The sequence below is a fragment of the Lepidochelys olivacea genome (genome assembly GCF_965140295.1).
Source record: "Lepidochelys olivacea isolate rLepOli2 genome assembly, chromosome: 3".
In the NCBI taxonomy this organism is placed as follows: domain Eukaryota; kingdom Metazoa; phylum Chordata; order Testudines; family Cheloniidae; genus Lepidochelys; species Lepidochelys olivacea.
This window is the reverse complement of record NC_140413.1, coordinates 117,275,571-117,294,502: the sequence shown is the minus strand read 5'-3', so window position 1 is coordinate 117,294,502 and position 18,932 is coordinate 117,275,571. Positions and strand designations below refer to the sequence as shown.

Below are 18,932 nucleotides of genomic sequence, written 5' to 3'. Positions count from 1 at the left end.
CATCATCAGTGGAGTCTGAAGTATTCCATACAGTGTATATGTCTCTATGCGCATGCACAGGGAGGAAGCAGATGGGGTCAGAATGTTATTGAACATGCTATCTCATATTCATTTTTCAAAGATTATAACAAACTAAGACAACAAATAAGATTCAAATGATAAACTGTTAAGCATGTAAGATTTAATTTTCCTTCTAGAATATCATGCAGGAGATGTCCCTGAAAAAGATTGAAAAGTTGTGTTTTGGTTGAGGGGTTGTTTTGTTTTCATTTGTCATTTTAGATTAATCAGTTAATATTACGTTCATTTAGTGACATAAAAATTGGCAAGAAATTTGGTTCCAACATCAGCCCCCTGAGTTTTTAGAACTTGGCATTAAATGACTGATGCATATTTTGGGTAGTAACCTCAGAGTTCTTTTATAATGTAACCCTCCTTCCCGGGTTACACGGGAGCAGACAACACTCACCTGTGTACCTGGGCGCCTGATGTTGACATTAAAAGAGATCCTGAGTATCCCAGTGGTGATGTTGGATAGCTGGGAATCCTTTATCCACTCCTCTACTGCAGTCCTTTTCCTCCTAAAGGAATTTAAAATTGTCAGTGCCTCCACCTGGCTGGCCCCTGTACACACTTATTGGCATGCCTTGGGAATCTCCGGGAATAAACCCCTTACAATAATAATAAATAATAATCTGTGGCATGGGTCTCACTCAAAAATACCAATTATAAATAATATACATCCAATATACTTAAATTAGAGTTAGCACACCTTTACTTAACTTAAAGAAACAGGGTACAACCAACTAGGATTAAATGTCCCTACTAATTTAAATCCACAGGGGCAGTTGAATAAAATCAACTAACAAATATAATAAACAGTAATAAATAAAACTTAACTGGCATTTACACTGGCACCATTTACTCTGCCCCAGAGTGTACACTCCTCTGGATTTCAGAGTCATAAACCCTTGCATGGGTGAGCTTGAAGATCTGCAGCTGGAGACAGCACTCTGTTGGTTCTCTCTATCAGTCCAGCCAAGGCAACAAGCTGCACAACCCCTCTGATGATTGGAGCCGGCCCCACCAAACGTCAGCAGCTCTGGGTCCTGGTTTGGTGGGAAGATCACTCTGCCTCTCCTCAGATTCAGTCTCTCTGCTGTGCCCCTTCCCTTGCAAGTACTTTCCCAAATAAGGGTGGGGGTTACTCACAGTACCTTCACTGCAGGCCCATCTCATTCAGATCTAGGCACAGCAATAGTCTTTGCCCTGGCTCCAGGAAAGCCACCAACCACGTCTGAAGCGTTCTGCTCGATCAAAGCCCCAGAAGGCTCTCCACAGTAGCTTCTGGCTTCCTAGCAGTAGCTCCTGGTATGGACAGAGCTCCACACTAGCAATCTCACTCCTCTCCCCAAAAATAAATGGAGGACACCACCTGCACTCCCTGGAAGAGGAAGTCTCTCACTCTTTCCCCAAGGCATCACAGGAGTTGTAGTCTATAAGGCTAGATTGCAGCACACAGAATCTTCCCAACGGGAACACTCCCAATAAAGTTCAGAGGCCCCTCTGGTAAAAGGGGCTTACAATAAGAAGAATTGTTTGGTTTTCTCAGGATTCCATTGACTCTACCAGCATTAGTACAATCCTTATTCCATTGATTTGCCCCAAAGAATAGGGTTTAGATCCTGTCAGAATGTTTAACAGCCTTCAGGTCATGTGGCTCACCCCATACCCACACTGGCTGTGTCAGCCCCTTTTCACCACAGTTTGTAGCTAGAGGTTACAACTTCTCTTTTTGTTGTCCAGGTACTCCAGGGGTTTTCAACTCCTTACTCCAACTTCCCTGAGATCAGAGTTCAGGCTTCTGCTGTCTGAATTGCCCATCATCAGTTAGTCCAATTTAAGTGTCTCCATAGAGAATACAGATTAACCTTTGTATTATGCCAATAAAATCTGCCTTAAAAAAAAACTAAGAAAAAGCATTGAAGAGAATTCAACTGAAAATAAATGCGGTACTATCAATTCCTCCCAGCCTTATTTAAACCCAACTCAGCCACAGCAATGCCAAGTGACTCCTTTCATTTAGTCTTTCATGTGCTCAGCTGCTCATTCTTATATCCTGATTTCAAGTTTTAAGCTTCAAATTAGCATTTGAGTATTGCATTGGCCTTCGCCAAACCCAATAGATCAGAAACCTGTTTGAATCCAGTGTTTTCTCTGCTTTGGTCTAGTCCCCAAATACTAATGGATAAATTGGGTAATGTCCACCTTCCAATTTTACATTCATAGTTGTTTAAATAGGTTTAACAATTCCCAAATATCCTCTTCAAGATGGGCCATTTTGCCTATTACTGGGTGATCTCTTCTAGTGGAATGGCAAGAAGGAAAATGGCCAAAAGAAAAATCACACAAACTAAAATGAATTTGAAACTCTAAGATTAAACTAGATCATAAGCTTAGTTAAACTTTAAAAATCAGAAAAACAGATGAATAGTATAGACATAGGTCACACAGTACAAGCTAGGCACAGTGGATCAGATAGTCAAAGATAGTCACAAGTAATTGGGCAAGCACACTTGCACCTACTTATTTTGAACATGAAATACTTTGAGTGTGCAAACTAACTACTGCATATGTACAGAACATAGGCACCCAACTTCTGCATGCAGTCTTGGTGTTTTACAGGCACAAATTAGGCACATGCCCTTAAACACCCAGCCCATTCTCTTTCAGATCCCTGGCTGTTTTCCATGCTCAGCTATGGTGACCACTTATTTTTCTCCTCACTCATCCATTTCCTTCATAAATAGCTGGATGCAGAGAGGAAAAGGTATCTTATGGGACTGGAACAGTGGCTCTTTAAGAAAAAAAAAGAGCTATTAGTAATGCCCTTATTTTAAAAGAGAAATTGTTGCCAGCTTTAAAATGGATTTATATCATTTATAACTATGATTTTTTTTCCAATTTTTTTTCTAGCTTTCCCATCACTACTTAGAATAACAGGAAATCTAAGCAAGGATTGCTGTAAGACAAATTGCCATGTAAACAGTCCTTCCAGTCTAAACTAAAGCCCAAGTAACATTTCTCATTCTTATCTTTTCTATATATCACAGAGAAAAAGGAAAATATATCAAGTAATGGTGAAAAAAATCTTTTTTAGGAATTTAAATAGTGTAATACCAAGTTTTAAAGTGACCCTGTCCTCTAGTCCCCATATGCAATGACAGTAGAGTACTGTAAAATAATCATAGCAAAAAACCACTATAATGATACCAATATAATAAAAACCTCACTTTGTACATAACCCCCCTCCAAAATAAATAAATAAATAAAAAGCACACCCTACTGTAAGAGATCATGAGAAGGGGGGGGGGGTTGGATTTCTCATTGGTGTCTGTCCAATCAGAACATTTAGGAGCAATAATGAAAAACAGCAAAATGAAAAGATGAGATTACAAGAAAATTGCTTGAGAAACAAACCCCCCTGTAAGAGAGAAATGAGATTGTGATTACTAAGTCTGTAAAATTTATCTCTGTGATACTAATAGAAATGGAACCCTTACAGAGTGTGCCTGTAACTACCCTGCTAGGAAGATATAGCTAAGAAAATCTTGAGAAGCATTTGAGAAAAATGTTTTTTTCAATGTCAATAAAAGGCATTTTTTAAAAAGAGGGAAACAAAGCGACCTAGAGTGAAAGGGAGACAGGAAAGCATCAGAACACTGAGAATTCCGATTTGAGTCTCATCTAATTCTTTTTTAGTACATGAACAATGAAACAGGAATAAATAAGCCACCCCAAGATCTTACATTTTCAGTGAATGGAGGAGTTCAGTTTCCATTGGTTTCAGTCCTATATAAAAAACTCTGCCCTCCAGAACAACCTGATCTGCTGCCTTTATGTAGAAGATGTACAGTCAAATGTTTGTTTTATTGATAAATTCTAAAATTTATTTCCTCTTTTTTATTGTTTGAGTATGTTCCTAAACTTTTTTTCTGTTTGAATGGCTGTCAAACCTGGAACTATCATTTATCTCATATGGAAAAGTATAAAAAGTTTCTTTTCTTAGACTGCCACAAGTGTTTTCTTATCTAATATGTTCAGTTTCTTCAGTATCACTTTTCTATCTCTTTTCAAGAATTTGTTCAAAGAAAAGCAAAATCCTAATCAAGGATAAACTGAGGCAAACATCCATGTTAAAACAGAATAACCAATCCCTCTGGATTAGAGAAAATTTCAGCAACATTTATCTGTTTATGGCAAGAGACCATTGTTCCCACAACTGGGTTTATTCCCCAAAGCTTTTCTATTTAACTATTAAAAATGATGGCATTTTCCAATTTAACTTTGTCATAAATATAAAGGGAAGGGTAACCACCTTTCTGTATACAGAACTATAAAATCCCTCTTGGCCAGAGGCAAAACCCCTTCACCTATAAAGGGTTAAGAAGCTAAAATAACCTTGCTGGCACCTGACCAAAATGACCAATGAGGAGACAAGATACTTTCAAAGCTGGAGAGGGGAGAACAAAGGGTCTGTCTGTCTGTCTGTCTGTGTGATGCTTTTGCCGGGAACAGATCAGGAATGCTCTTCAGAACTCCTGTAAAAAGTTAGTAAGCAATCTACCTAGAAATGCATTAGATTTCTTTTTGTTTAATGGCTGGTAAAATAGGTTGTGCTGAATGGAATGTATATTCCTGCTTTTGTGTCTTTTTGTAATTTAAGGTTTTGCTTAGAGGGATTCTCTATGTTTTGAATCTGATTACTCTGGAAGGTATTTACCATCCTGATTTTACAGAGGTGATTCTTTTACTTTTTCTTTAATTAAAATTCTTCTTCTAAGAACCTGATTACTTTTTCATTGTTCTTAAGACCCAAGGGTTTGGGTCTGTGTTCACCTATGCAAATTGGTGACGATTTTTATCAAGCCTTCCCCAGGAAAGGGGGTGTAGGGCTTGGGGGGATATTTTGGGGGGGGGAAGATGTCTCCAAGTGGGCTCTTTCCTTGTTCTTTATTTAACACGCTTGGTGGTGGCAGCATAGGGTTCAAGGACAAGGCAAAGTTTGTACCTTGAGGAAGTTTTTAACCTAAGCTGGTAAGAATAAATTAGGGGGTCTTTCATGCAGGTCCCCCCATCTGTACCCTAGAGTTCAGAGTGGGGTAGAAACCTTGACAAACTTCCAAATGAATATACTGGTATACATAGCATCCACAGTTTTAAGATGCTCTAACCCTTCTTCCCACTCTCTCCTAAATTAGAAGAAATTCTTCTGTTTTTCTCATTCCTGTGTTATAAATGAGGCATTGCTTGAATTATGCTATGCTGCCAATAGGCACAAATAAGCAATAAAGTACTTCTAGATGACTTAAGCCTTGATTTAGCACAGCACTTTGGCATGTGCTTACCTTTAAGCACATGCTTAAGTCCCACTGACTTCAACTTAAGCTATTGAGTGCTGTGTTTAAGTACTTTTCTGAATTAAGCAATTAGGAAGAAAAATTTTTTAATCTCCCTCACCATTTGTCTTTCTACCATCCAGCTGCTTCCTTCAGTCATATATGCTGAAGAGTCATAGCTCTTCAAATGCTTTCACAGGTTTTCAGGCCACACTCCATATTTTACCATTTATATGATTGATTACCCAAAGTAGAAGCATGAAGAACAGAGTAAACTTTGGGGTTGCTAGAAATGCTTTAGAACCCTCAGGTAAAATCCTGGTCGCTGACTTCAAGGAGGCCAGGACTGCACCATTACAGACTTCCAAACCTACACCTGATCCTGTAGTCCTTATTCATGCAAATCTCCCACTGATGTGAAAACTAATGATTCAAGATCCAAGGTAAAGAGTGCTGGATAAAGCATATAGTTTTAGTCAGGCTCTTTGCTTTATATTTGCTTTGGGCCTCATCCTGCATTATTTGAATACTCATATCTCCTACTGATATCAGTGGGATTCTTCAGTACACAAGAACACAGGATCAGGCCTCTTGAGTAGAGCGGTGTGAATTTTTTGGTTTGCTGGCAGTTTTGAAAAATAATAATAGGTTTGGGGCTATAATATACTGAAATAGTCACTGGGGCAGAGAAAGAGACTAGTGTTTAGGGCATTCATCTCCAAGGGGACATTACCTAGGTTCAGGTCCTTGCTCCAGAACAGGGATTCAGAACTGGATTTTCCTTGGGCACAGTAAATTCCCTAACTACTGAGCTATTGGGGAGCCAGGGGAAAATGTCTCCTCCTCCAATGGCACTTAAATCCGGTTCTAATGCTAGCCTGAGAAATTGAAATGTTTTGTTCGTTTTTTGTTTTGATCAAAATGGATTTGCCAAAATAACACAAATTTTCAAAATGTTTTAGTTGAATCAGATATGCTATTTTAGTGGGAAAAAAGTTTCATCCAAAACATTTTGGTCAGCTCTTTCCTGGAGTCCTATTTGGGACTGAATATATGTCATTCCTGGGGCAGAAGTAGTTCATGAATGTACTCATAGGTGAACCAGAATACAAAGTCCTAGGGGACATTTGAAACTATTGTTTCATGGATAATATCTGGCTAATGTATCAGATGATCCTCAGCTGTTGTAAATGGTAGCATAGCTTTCAGTCTGTGAAGCTACACTCATTTACACTGGCTGATGATTATTACTGTTTATTAGTTTTTTGAAGTCTTACAGTAACAGCGTTGGTCCCAGGATATTAGAGAGATCAGTGGGTGAGGTACAATAGAACCTCACAGTTACGAACATCAGAGTTACAAACTGACCAGTCAACCACACACACACACACACACCTCATTTGAAACCGGAAGTACATAATCAGGCAGCAGCAGAGACCAAAAAAAATAAAATAAAGCAGATACAGCACACTATTGTGTTAAATGTGAACTACTAAAAAATAAAGTGAAAGTTTAAAAAAAATTTGAAAACATAAGGAAATTGTTTGTGCTTGTTTCATTTAAATTAGATGGTTAAAAGCAGCATTTTTCTTATGCATAGTAAAGTTTCAAAGCTCTATTGTCAGTGTTCATAAGGAAACTTTTGAAAGAACAATAACTTTTTATTCAGAGTTATGAATATTTCAGAGTTAAGAACACCTCGGGTATGGAGGTTATTTGTAACTGAGGTTCTACTGTAATGTGAAAGTAGTAGTAGCAGCCGTAGGATCAGTAGTATACAATTATTGTATCAATGTGGCAATTTAAGAACAAAAAGGTGGAGTCCCATATAATTCAAAGGTTTTTTTTAAAATATTAGGTCCACTGATTTCCCATAGCTACTGGTTCTGAATGCATATTCATTCAATTGAAATTGGATGTGAACAGACTTGGCTTCTCTGTCTGCCAAGGGGATGAAGAGTAGTGCCGTGAACAATCTCCCCAGTGCTGTCCTTTCAACCATTCACTTCATCTATGTCAGACTTTGATTTCACTTCAGGTTCTTCTGCTGTATTGGCTTTGTTCCACCCAGCATTATCAAAATGCCTAGGAGACTAATGGCCTCACAATGAGGGATATTTTCAGCTTTCAATAACTCCTTTTGTTTTCCCATTAAGTTAAGAGACATTCACTGAATGTTCTAGCTACTGTAACCCACTCACACTTCAAATATTTGAGATTTGGAAATTATAGATCAGCATTCATATGGAAATACAGTAGTTGGAGGTGACCCGTTTCACCACTTTATCTCCTAGCACCTGGGGTCCATGATGCAAATACTGCCTTTCCTGAGCACTAAAAGAGATTGCATTTCAAGAGAGGATGAATATTAATTGAGCATCTAGCCTCTAGACTTCTACAAAAGCAGTAAATAATATCTTTAGGGCTTTCATGACATTGATTCAAGTTGTTCTGGCCACATTCTGTTAGCTTGATTATTTTCTTCTTCCATGCCAAGGCAATGTGTCCACAGAAAGGAAAGTTATACTTTCCTATATTTAGCATTACCTACCTTGATCCTTCCTATAAACAATCCCTCTGGTTCATCAGATGCATTGAAGGTTATTTCATTAGACTTTTGCTTATAAGATAAAACTCTGTCTGATAGACAATAGCATTTCAAAAAGTACTTAAGACAATTTCTAATTGAGTTTAATCATTCAGATCAAGTCTATCAAAAACTAGTGATAAAATAAGGTTTTTTTTAAAAAATGCTAATGGCTATAATGTGCTTCCTGCTTCCAGGTAGCAAAGAGTGAGACTGAGGCATGACTGAAAGGGGTAGAGTTTGGCTAGCTGAATGGTGCCAATGAAAGAGCTGACTGACTGCTGTTCTGCATAATCAGCACAGGAGGAGAAACTGCCATTAGTTTAGCACTGGTGGAACAGGGGCACAGAAACATGCTTTTGCATCTAAAACTCTTGTTCAAGGAAGCTGTTAAAGGTTTACAAGCCATATGCAGATTCTATTCCTCTGGGGTGAGAAACAGTCAGTTGTCCACTCTTGAAAACCAGAGAATATAGCCGCCAGTAAGTCTAGGTCTGTTCATTTCTTGCCTTTGTGTAAGAAAAAAAAAATCTCCCTAAAGCAGTGGTTCCCGAACTTAGGCCGGTTTGTTTACCTGCTGTGCCGCAGGTTTGGCTGATCACTGCTCCCAGTGCCCGCAGTTCGCTGCTCCAGGCCAATGGGAGCTGCTGGAAGCTGCGGTCAGTACGTCCCTCAGCCCACACTGCTTCCAGCAGTTCCCATTGGCCTGGAGCAGCGAACTGCGGGCACTGGGAGCCGCGATCAGCTGAACCTACGGACGTGGCAGGTAAACAAACCGACCCAGTCCGCCAGAGGCTTTCTCCGCACAAGCGGCAGAACAAGTTTGGGAACCACTGCCCTAAAGTATCATAAAAGATTACACATTCTTAGAATCTGTTCCTACACAAGGCCCTAACACTGTTGTAAGAGCCTGTAGATAGCTCGCTGGTACACTCCACTGCATCTGCCTGGCTTTCTGAGGGCCTGCTCCAACTCCTGTTAAAGTCAATATGAGTTTTCCCACTGACTTCCATGGGAGCTAGATCAGGCTCTGTGAGGGATAAGTAGCTATCTTGAGAGAAATTGAAGATGTACAACTGAGATTCTGACCAACATTATTTTACGATATTATTGGTAGTCCATTGCTGACTGACGATAGTGTCGCAGTTCTCATATATGGCTACTGTGACAAAGTTCCTTCTCTGCCTTGGTGGGTCCTGTGCTTATTGGCAGATTTGCTCGCCTCAGAGGTTCACGCAGCCCTCAGTTTGGCCACTTTTGTGGCTCAAATCTGCCGCTCACTCAGTTAGCCTCATCACCAGCCAGCATGGGGAAAAGGAAGAACAATCCCCACAGTCTCTGCTGATTCACCTAGTGGATCGGGGAACAGGCCAAAGACCTTCCCCTCTGGTGAAACCCATAGTCCAGTTCAACTCCTCCAGTATCAAGTAGGGAATTGGGAATGGAGGGGAACCCAGGCCTGCCCTCTACTCTGGGTTCCAGCCCAGGGCCCTCTGTGTTGCAGTGTCTACAATGGCTTCTGTAACAGCTGCATGACAGCTACAACTCCCTGGGCTACTTCCCCATGGCCTCCTCCCAACACCTTTATTTTCATCACAGGACCTTCCTCCTGATATCTGATAATGCTTGTACTTCAGTCTTCCAGTAGTACACCTTCTCTCTCAGCCTCTTGTGAGTCTTGCTCCCAGCTCCTCCCATGCACACCACAAACTGAAGTGAGCTCCTTTTTAAACCCAGGTGCCCTGATTAGCCTGCCTGTCTTAATTGATTCTGGCAGCTTCTTGATTGGCTGCAGGTGTTCTAATCAGCCTGTGCCTTAGTTTCCAGAAAGTTCCTGATTGTTCTGGAACCTTCCCTGTTATATTAGCCCCAGGTTAAGTAGGTCCCACTTCCCTGGGTAAGGTATCTGTCTTCTGTCACTCTCCTGTAGCCATCTGGCCTGACCATGTCACATAACGCATGAGTCTCTTCAGTTTGAATCCTGATGCACAGAGTCAGCCGCACTGAGGGCATGGGAAGTCTGTATCTATGATGTTTGACGGTACAGCTCTGGCGCCTTTCACGTGCAGCCTGGAGATAATTTCATAGATCCTGCTCAAACTTGTCACATGCTGATCTTGTCAGAGACTGCCAGGGAGTCCTGTTCTGAGCCATTTGCTCAAGTTCTTTGGGATTGATGCCAGCCCACTGGAGACTTATCTTCAAATGATCTTTGAAGTGCTTATACGGATGACCCTTCTTTCTTTTGCCCTGACTCAACTCCCCCATACAAGACCTGTTTTGGGAGACTGTGGTGTTCCATTCCGATATGCCCGGTCCACCTAAGTTGTGGTCTCAATGTTTCCTCAATGCTGGTTGTGTTTGCTCTCTCAAGGACCTTAATATTGGTTACTTTGTCCTGCCAGCAAATGCTCATTGAGTAGAGGCAGCGCATGTGAAATTGCTCAAGCTGTTTAATGTGATGTCTATGAAGAGTCCACATCTCAGATCCATAGAGGAGAGATGTTTGAACCACTGCACTATAGATCTTCAATTTGGTAGAAAGACTGATGTTATGTTGGTTAAGAACTTTTACTCGAAGTTTGCTAAGGACCTGGCTGGCTTTACTAATTCTGGATGAGATTTCCTTATCAAGGGAGCCATCACTTGAAATGGTACTGCCCAAATACTTGAACTGATCCACATTTTTTTTCCAACTGTGTGCCTTGGTTGGTTGGTGCTGGGGCATTGGAATGAGGTGCTGGTTGGAACAAAACCTCTGTTTTACTGATGGTGATGCCAAAGAGCTGGGATGCTTTAGAAAAATCTATCCACAATGACCTGAAGACCTGTCTTGTCTATGAGCCATCAAGGCACAGTCATCTGCAAAATGTGCCTTGACCAGAAGCCTCTCCAGTATCTTGGTTTTAGCATTGAGTCTTGGAAGATCAAAGAGGGAGCCCTTGAGTTGGTAGCAAAATGTATATCCCCTGATCCAAGTCCCATGTTGCATGACTGAGAACCCAAGCAAAGAACAAGTTGAACAGCACTGGAGCAAGTGTGCAGCCTTGCTTCACTCCATTTGAAGTTTCAAATGCATCAGAAAAGTCACCACTGGCAAGTACTTACAAATCCTCCATCTGTTCCATGCCCACAGGAGAGTGCATGAACCTTTGTGGGCAGTCCAGTTTATGTAGAATAGCCCAAAGACCCTCTCTGTTGACCATATCTAAAGCTTTAGTCAAATTGATGAAAACTGCGTACAGGTCCATATTCTGCTTTACACATTTTTTCCTGGACCTGCTTTACAACAAAGCTCTCCATAGTGCTACAACCTGGTCTGGTCTGAAACCACACTGAGCTTCTGGCAGATTCTCCTCAGATATATTTGCAATTAGTCTGTTCAGTAGAATGCAAGCTAGTATTTTGCCTGCTGTACAGAGGAGAGCAATGCCTCTGTAGTTTCCAGAGTCAGCTTTGCTGCTTTTGTTTTTGAACCGTAATACAATAGCAGCACCTTTGAAGTCTTGGGGTATTTCTTCTTCCTACCAAATGCTACTCAGGATGTCATGAAACACCTTGATAGCCTTTGGGCTTGCTCCTTTAAACAATTCTTCTGGGAAACCATCCTTTCCAGATGCTTTGCCAGAGTTCAGTTGTTTTAAGGCTTTTATAACCTCCTCAACTGATGGGAGATAGAGATCCTTTTTGATCAATTTCTCAGGTAAATGGTCAAGGACACGCCCAACGACTGTGGATGGTCAATTGAGTAGACTACTGAAGTGTTCAACCCATCTCTGTATGATTCCCTCCTCGTCTTTGATCGGGGGTGTGCCATCTGCTGACTTCAAGGGGGCTGTGCCAAATTTAGATGGTCCGTAGACTGCTTTGGAGAGAGTCCAAGAACATCTTTGCGTTGTTTGTATCTGTAATGCTGGACTTCTGCAGCTTTCCTCTTCCACCACTTGTCCTGTATTCTCCTTAGTTCAGACTGGGCCTTACTCTGTAGTACTTAAACCTGTTTTTTTTAGTTGGAAGTGAGTTCATTCTGCCATTCAACAAATGCTTTCTGCTTGTACTTAAGAGTTTGGAGATGTCCTTGTTGAACCAATGCTGGTATACCCTTTTCTTTGGCCCTAGCCCTGATTTAGCTGTGTCAGTAATCACATATTTAAACTGGTTCCATTTTTCTGATGGGTTGCCAGTGATTGGCAGGCATGAAAAAAGCTTGTGATCAAGTGACTGCTGGAACCGCACCTGATAGCGTGCTGGAGCTTCGCTAACTATGTTGAAGGCTGTTTGATTACGTTTGGGATGCTTGCACTGTAAGTGGACTATATGCAGGTTCAGCACTGCTCTTACCAATCTGTGGTCTGTCCAGGATTCTGCACCATGCATGGCTCTGGTAATTCTGAAACTGTGGATGTCTCACTGGTGGGTGACAACATAGTCACTCAGGTGCCATTGTTTGGCCTGTGGGTGCATCCATATTGTTTTATATTTATCATTTTGCCTAAAGATGGTATTAGTGATGAGCCGACTGTGTTCTGCACATTTACCCAAGAGGAAGAGTCTGTTGCTATTCATCTTTCCCACTCCATGTCATCCTATCACACCTCTCCAGCCACTGCTGTCTCTACCAACTCTAGCATTATGTCTCCCAGCAGGATGAGTTTGTCATATGCAGGAGTTGATCTGATGGATTCCAGGTCAGAGTAGAACTGCTCCTTGCTTTCCTCTGTGCTGGTCAGTGTAGGTGCATAGGCACTGATGATAGTGACATGCCATAGAGGATCCAGGGGAAATCGAAGTTTCATGAGCCGTTCATTCAGACCAACAGGGAGATCAGGAAGTTGTTTCAGGAGTGACGTTCTTATGGCAAATCCAACTCCATGGATCCTGTCTTCATCCTCTGCTTTTCCTTTTCAAAAGAAGGTGTAATCACTGCCTAACTCACTGATGGAACCTTCTCTGGCCACTCTAGTCTCAGTGCTGCAATATCAATATTGTAGCAGGCAAGTTCTCTGGAGACAAGAGCTGTTCTTCTCTCAGGCCTTTGTGCACCACCTGTGTCCATAAGGGAGCAGACATTCCATGCTCCTAGGGTGAATCTTTTGTTTTTCAACCACTGTAGTCTGGCCTGCCAGCCATGGTAGTCTGGCCAGATGTTATGGGGCAGGCAATATTTAGGGCACCTTTTCTAGCCCCATCCCTAAAAAGTGTGAGCAGTGCTATCCTGAAAAGGGCCTAGGATGCTGCCAAACTTCTCTGCTGCCCCTGGGATGGAGCTGAATGGCCATTAGTCCCAAAGCCACCTACGCACAGGATCATGGCTATGACTGCCAATGGTCATCTCCACCTGTTGCTTTTTCCATGCCCCAAATTGTCACAGGACTTGAATTAATGATATGAGGATGAAATTTGATAAGATGTTAATGGGATGAGAGTTACAAGAAAACCTGTGCAAGAAATTTTTAAGTGAGAAAGCCGTTGCTCCGGGGCAGTCCCACTCTTGGCTGTGGAAGCCAGATTCCAGCGGCACAAAGAATCATTACAGCTGGGGACCTCCTTAGCTGAAGAGGCTGACCAGGACATCTTCTGTGCCTTGTTGTGCTCTGTGCCCCACAGCACATTGCTGAACTGCCTTCATCGCCATTGAATCATAAATTGATTTCCTCCGCCCAGTCCACCAGAACTGGTCTTCGCATGCTAGGGAAACTGCCTCTCTAACCTTGCCAAGGGAAGACCCAACGGCTACCCTCACCTGGTTTGGCCCACTTGAAGCAGTTTCCTGGGGTGTGGCCACTGTCGCATGCAAACAGCTACTTAGAGCCACAGGTGAGAGCTGGGTGTAGGTGGGGATCAAAGCGGATGAACTACTCCCAAAGCAGCATGATGTGTTCCTCCAACAGAGGTACTACCCCTCCCTAGTCCCATGTGCACCCCTTTATGGTATTGATACAAAAGCAAGACAACGAAGATTGTGTTAATGGCACTGCATATTTATTCTCAGGACATTGAAAATGCATATTTTTCTGTGGTATAATTATACAATTGTTTGTACACATACTGGAAAAATGATTGCTATACATTTTGTAGCCCTATTCTACACTTTGTTGATCTCTGTCAAACACAGGGGAGCAATATTCTGCTTTCAATTACATCATTGTAAATCTAGATTAACTCCTCTGAAGTAAATTTAGTTCTCAGATTTATACTGATGTAAAAGATGAATCCGACAAAGTGGGTATTCACCCACGAAAGCTTATGCTCCGATATGTCTGTTAGTCTACAAGGTGCCACGGGACTCTGCTGTTTTACAGATCCAGACTAACACTGCTACCCCTCTGATACTTGACAGGATTTAGCAGTAAGATGTAGGATCTAGAGAAATATCATGCACAAATGCAGTTATTTGAAGGAGCTACATTCTGTAGATTTGACAATTTGGGCAGCTGTTCAAACAAGAAAAGACAGTGAACATCACTGTGTCTTTCATACACCTGTCAGAGTTACCTGATTGATGAAAGACGGACTATCAAAGCATATTTCCAAGGCAAGAATTATAGTTTAAGTGGAATGTCTCTCTATGATAAAGCCCCAATCACAATCCTGATCAATTTACCACATCACCTTTCCATTATCATACCAGCTGTTTCTTCTATCTTTGTTCTCTAATACAGTTCCTGTTTGATCTGTATGTAATTCCCAGTATTAGAATCTACAGTTGCTTTCAGATGAGTAATGTACAGATATTTTCACTTATCTAAACAGTTCTGTACTGACTGCATTATTGGTTATAACTTCCCGTGCTTCCTAGCTTAATATTGCCATCAGACTTAGAAATCTTTCTTTGAATAGTATTATACACAACTGATATGGGTTAGAGTAAGCCAGTGACTGATCCCTGTGAAATAAGAAATGGGAGTCTGTTTTATGGTTAGTGCAAGGGACTAGGAGTTAGCCCTGGTCTACACTAGGATGTTAGGTCGAATTTAGCAGCGTTAAATTGATGTAAACCTGCACCCGTCCACACAATGAAGCCCTTTATTTCGACTTAAAGGGCTCTTAAAATCAATTTCCTTACTCCACCCCTGACAAGTGGATTAGTGCTTAAATCGACGTTGCTGGCTCGAATTTGGGGTACTGTGGACACAATTCGATGGTATTGGCCTCCGGGAGCTATCCCAGAGTGCTCCATTATGACCGCTCTGGACAGCACTCTCAACTCAGATGCACTGGCCAGGTAGACAGGAAAAGAACCGCGAACTTTTGAATCTCATTTCCTGTTGGGCCAGCGTGGCAAGCTGCAGGTGACCATGCAGAGCTCATCAGCACAGGTGACCATGATGGAGTCCCAGAATCGCAAAAGAGCTCCAGCATGGACCGAACGGGAGGTACGGGATCTGATCGCTGTTTGGGGAGAGGAATCCGTGCTATCAGAACTCCGTTCCAGTTTTCGAAATGCCAAAACCTTTGTGAAAATCTCCCAGGGCATGAAGGACAGAGGCCATAACAGGGACCCGAAGCAGTGCCGCATGAAACTGAAGGAGTTGAGGCAAGCCTACCAGAAAACCAGAGAGGCGAACAGCCGCTCTGGGTCAGAGCCCCAAACATGCCGCTTCTATGATGAGCTCAATGCCATTTTAGGGGGTTCAGCCACCACTACCCCAGCCGTGTTGTTTGACTCCTTCAATGGAGATGGAGGCAATACGGAAGCAGGTTTTGGGGACGAAGAAGATGAGGAGGAGGAGGAGGTTGTAGATAGCTCACAGCAAGCAAGCGGAGAAACCGGTTTTCCCGACAGCCAGGAACTGTTTCTCACCCTAGACCTGGAGCCAGTACCCCCCGAACCCACCCAAGGCTGCCTCCTGGACCCAGCAGGCGGAGAAGGGACCTCTGGTGAGTGTACCTTTTAAAATACTATACATGGTTTAAAAGCAAGCATATGAAAGGATTACTTTGCCCTGGCATTTGCGGTTCTCCTAGATGTAGTCCTAAAGCCTTTGCAAAAGGTTTCTGGGGAGGGCAGCCTTATTGCGTCCTTCATGGTAGGACACTTTACCACTCCAGGCCAGTAACACGTACTCGGGAATCATTGTAGAACAAAGCATTGCAGTGTATGTTTGCTGGCATTCAAACAACATCCGTTCTTTATCTCTCTGTGTTATCCTCAGGAGAGTGAGATATAATTCATGGTCACCTGGTTGAAATAGAGTGCTTTTCTTCAGGGGACACTCAGAGGTGCCCGTTCCTGCTGGGCTGTTTGCCCGTGGCTAAACAGAAATGTTCCCCACTGTTAGCCACAGGGAGGGGGGAAGGTTGAGGGGGTAGTCACGCGGTGGGAGGAGGCAAAATGCGACCTTGTAACGAAAGCACATGTGCTATGTATGTAATGTTAACAGCAAGGTTTACCCTGAAAGAGTGTAGCCACTATTTTATAAAATGTGTCTTTTTAAATACCGCTGTCCCTTTTTTTTTTCTCCACCAGCTGCATGTGTTTCAATGATCACAGGATCTTCTCCTTCCCAGAGGCTAGTGAAGCTTAGAAAGAAAAAAAAACGCACTCGCGATGAAATGTTCTCCGAGCTCATGCTGTCCTCCCACACTGACAGAGCACAGACGAATGCGTGGAGGCAAATAATGTCAGAGTGCAGAAAAGCACAAAATGACCGGCAGGAGAGGTGGCGGGCTGAAGAGAGTAAGTGGCGGGCTGAAGAGAGGGCTGAAGCTCAAATGTGGTGGCAGCGTGATGAGAGGAGGCAGGATTCAATGCTGAGGCTGCTGCAGGACCAAACCAGTATGCTCCAGTGTATGGTTGAGCTGCAGCAAAGGCAGCTGGAGCACAGACTGCCACTGCTGCCCCTCTGTAACCAACCGCCCTCCTCCCCAAGTTCCATAGCCTCCACACCCAGACACCCAAGAACGCGGGGGGGGGGGGGCCCTCCGGCCAACCAGCCACTCCACCACAGAGGATTGCCCCAAAAAAAAGAAGGCTGTCATTCAATAAATTTTAAAGTTGTAAACTTTTAAAGTGCTGTGCTTAAAGTGCTGTGTGGCATTTTCCTTCCCTCCTCCACCACCCCTCCTGGGCTACCTTGGTAGTCATCTCCCTATTTGTGTGATGAATGAATAAAGAATGCATGAATGTGAAGCAACAATGACTTTATTGCCTCTGCAAGCTGTGATTGAAGGGAGGAGGGGCGGGTGGTTAGCTTACAGGGAAGTAGAGTGAACCAAGGGGTGGGGGGTTTCATCAAGGAGAAACAAACAGAACTTTCACACCGTAGCCTGGCCAGTCATGAAACTGGTTTTCAAAGCTTCTCTGATGCGTACCGTGCCCTCCTGTGCTCTTCTAACCGCCCTGGTGTCTGGCTGCGCGTAACCAGCAGCCAGGCGATTTGCCTCAACCTCCCACCCCGCCATAAACGTCTCCCCCTTACTCTCACAGATATTGTGGAGCACACAGCAAGCAGTAATAACAGTGGGAATATTGGTTTCGCTGAGGTCTAAGCGAGTCAGTAAACTGCGCCAGCACGCCTTTAAACGTCCAAATGCACATTCTGCACTTGCTCAGCCTGTAGTTGAACAGCTCCTGACTACTGTCCAGGCTGCCTGTGTACGGCTTCATGAGCCATGGCATTAAGGGGTAGGCTGGGTCCCCAAGGATACATATAGGCATTTCAACATCCCCAACAGTTATTTTCTGGTCTGGGAATAAAGTCCCTTCCTGCAGCTTTTGAAACAGACCAGAGTTCCTGAAGATGCGAGCATCATGCACCTTTCCCGGCCATCCCACGTTGATGTTGGTGAAACATCCCTTGTGATCCACCAGAGCTTGCAGCACTATCGAAAAGTACCCCTTGCGGTTTATGTACTCGGCGGCTTGGTGCTCCGGTGCCAAGATAGGGATACGGGTTCCGTCTATAGCCCCACCACAGTTAGGGAATCCCATTGCAGCAAAGCCATCCACTATGACCTGCACATTTCCCAGGGTCACTACCCTTGATATCAGCAGATCTTTGATTGCGTGGGCTACTTGCATCACAGCAGCCCCCACAGTAGATTTGCCCACTCCAAATTGATTCCCAACTGACCGGTAGCTGTCTGGCGTTGCAAGCTTCCACAGGGCTATCGCCACTCGCTTCTCAACTGTGAGGGCTGCTCTCATCTTGGTATTCATGCGCTTCAGGGCAGGGGAAAGCAAGTCACAAAGTTCCATGAAAGTGCCCTTACGCATGCGAACGTTTCGCAGCCACTGGGAATCGTCCCAGACCTGCAACACTATGCGAGCCCACCAGTCTGTGCTTGTTTCCCGAGCCCAGAATCGGTGTTCCACAGCATGAACCTGCCCCATTAGCACCATGATGCATGCATTGGCAGGGCCCATGCTTTCAGAGAAATCTGTGTCCATGTCCTGATCACTCACGTGACCGCGCTGACGTCGCCTCCTCGCCCGGTATCACTTTGCCAGGTTCTGGTGCTGCATATACTGCTGGATAATGCGTGTGGTGTTTAATGTGCTCCTAATTGCCAAAGTGAGCTGAGCGGCCTCCATGCTTGCCTTGGTATGGCGTCCGCACAGAAAAAAGGCGCGAACGATTGTCTGCCGTTGCTCTGACGGAGGGAGGGGCGACTGACGACACGGCTTACAGGGTTGGCTTCAGGGAGCTAAAATCAACAAAGGGGGTGCCTGTACATCAAGGAGTATTTCAGGCAGGACTGCACGGAGGGTTCCAATAAGAAATGGTGCACCTAAGTTATCGTTCTTATTGGAACAAGGAGGTTAGCCTGGCCTCTGATTGATACATGGCTAGATTTACCTCGCTGCACCTTCTCTGTGAGTGACTGCAGTGTGATCTAGAGGAATGAGTCCCCTAGACAGGGGAGGAGGCAAATGAGTGCAAAACAAATCTGGTCTATTTCTTGTTCTGACCCACTCCATCTATCTTTTACATCTTTGGCTG

At 43.5% G+C, this 18,932-nt stretch overlaps 1 long non-coding RNA gene across 1 annotated transcript in view; it reads right to left on the bottom strand.

Annotated features, from left to right (window-relative positions):
• Positions 1-474: 474 nt before the first annotated feature.
• The window catches only part of LOC311518912, a 73,034-nt gene continuing 54,576 nt past the window's right edge, over positions 475-18,932 (bottom strand). The window contains exon 3 of the long non-coding RNA XR_014711138.1: positions 475-581. This is a non-coding gene — a long non-coding RNA (uncharacterized lncRNA). The remainder of the gene's footprint in view (positions 582-18,932) is intronic.